We start from the raw sequence: 2,397 nt of genomic DNA on the forward strand, positions 1-2,397 counted from the left end.
ACAGCTGAACTCTGGTTTTTATGCCTGCAAGGTGGAGGAGATAGAAATTAAAGCTAAGGGCTTGAATATATGGTGAGACATTTCTCTGCATAGCAAGAACCAGGAGGGACTACACACTTGGAATAAAGGTGAACCAAAATGAAATCAGGTTGGTAACAGTGTGACAGAGTTCTCACTATGTTGCCTAAGTAACCTCAATACCTTGAACTTGATTTAAGGTGGTTTCAGATCAGTACTGCCCACAAGTGCTTGGTAAAAGCAAAAAACAAAACAAACAAAAATTGTTCTCTGGAGGAAGGCATCCTTATCCCATAGATTTCAAATGGTTTCACCAAATTATTTTCTAAGTATGATGAGCAGGAAACAAACAAAAATCACCAAACATACCATGCATAAGAACCTATAGATGCAAGAGAAACTAAACAGCAAAACCTTAAATTTTATAATTATAAGGCACAGCTTATAAAACAATTAAGTTTACTATGTTTAGAGAAATAAAAGTCATGCTTGAAAATATTTGCAGTTAATAAAAAACTATAACAATTGGTTTAGATTTGGAAAAAGACCAAATCAAACTTCTGGAAATAATAAATTCAATTAATAAAAAAAAGTTCAAAAGATACAGCTGGTGGGAATTTTGTCAACTAGAAGACGGAAGAAATTATACAAAATTTATCACAGAAGAACAGTAAGATGGAAGCTATAAAAGAAACATTAACAGCCATAGAGGACAGAGTTAGAAGAACCAACATATGTTTAATTGGCGTCCTAGAAACACAGGAGAAATAAATTGTGTCAGAGGCAATATGAAAACAAACAATATTCCAGAAAGGATGACAGACAACAAATCACAAATTTAAGAAGAAAAGTTAATCTCAAACAGGAAAAACACATATTCCCACCCAGATATATTATTGTGAAACGTTAGTAAATCCAAACACATATTTTTTTTCTGTGAATTATTTTATTTGATCCCTCCAACAACCCTTTGAAATAAGTACTATTACATGTATTATCCCAACTTCACAGATGGGAAAAACGAGGCACAAAGAGATTCTGTTACTAACTCAAACTCTCGTGGTTAGTCAATAGCTGTGAAGGGATATTTTCCACCCAAAGTCCACAAGCTTAACCCCCCTTCAAATTATGAAGGATCTTGTACCAAACGTAAGAGTTGAGTGAGTGTCTTATAGGAACAAGAAGCCACTGATGAATACCAAGCATGGGAGTGAGATCATCAGAAATACACGATAGATAAAATGATCTCTCTGGTGCTCTGGGAGATAGGTTTTTCGGTTTTGCTTATTTGTGTGTTAGGGGTGAGGAGAAAAAGGGAGAGGGAAGGCAGAGCACAAAGGCCAGAGTTTCAGCAATGAAGATAATGCAATTCTTAGTTTAAAAAAAGAGGGTGGCGCCTGTGGCTCAGTGAGTAGGGCCCTGGCCCCATATACCAAAGGTGGTAGGTTCAAACCCAGCCCCAGCCAAACTACAACAACAAAAAAATAGCCAGGCGTTGTGGTGGACGCCTGTAGTCCCAGCCACTCGGGAGGCTGAGGCAAGAGAATCGCCTAAGCCCAAGGAGTTGGAGGTTGCTGTGAGCTGTGATGCCACAGCACTCTACCAAGGGTTAATAAGTGAAACTGTCTCTAAAAAAGTCTTTAAAAAAAAAGAAGAAGAGTCCTGATTTGGACAGTGGCAGTGGAGACAGAGCAAATGGGCAGATACCAAACACAAATATTAAACACAGATTATCTTAAATAATTTTTCAATATGTTAAAAGAAAATAACTGCCCATGTAAAATTCTTTTCTCAGTGAAAATACATTTCAAGAATGAGAGTGAAATACAGATGCTTTCGGATGATAAAAATAAAGTCAAAAACAACAACAGAAGATGAGTTTGCTACCAGCCGATCCTCACTACAGGAAATACTTTTCCTCAAGCAGAAGGAAAATGATCCCAGAGGGAAGGTCTAAAAGGCAAAAACAATGAAGAACACATAAAGTGCCAAACATAAGTAAATCTATATGAATATTGATTATATATAACAGGAAAAATAATGTCTTGAAGTTTGAACATAAAAAAATAATGGTTTTTTCACTTATAATATTGAACCTGAGATCTCTGCTATTTTCCTCCAAATCTAATCCTGTCATATTTTTTCCCAATAAATAAAATGGCAACTCCTTCAACTCTTCTTCTTTTTTTTTCTTTTTTGAGACAAAGTCTCACTCGTTTCCCCAGGCTAGCGTGCTGTGGCATCGGCTCAAACCTCACATTCCGGGGCTCAGGTGATCCTCCTGTTTCAACCTCCCTCCCAAGTAGCTGAAACTATAGGCGCCTCCCACAATGCCCAGCTCATTTTCTATTTTTAGTAGAGCTGGGGTCTTGTTCTTGC

This window comes from Otolemur garnettii, unplaced genomic scaffold (genome assembly GCF_000181295.1).
Source record: "Otolemur garnettii isolate 467f Iridium unplaced genomic scaffold, OtoGar3 scaffold00055, whole genome shotgun sequence".
Classification (NCBI taxonomy): Eukaryota; Metazoa; Chordata; class Mammalia; order Primates; family Galagidae; genus Otolemur; species Otolemur garnettii.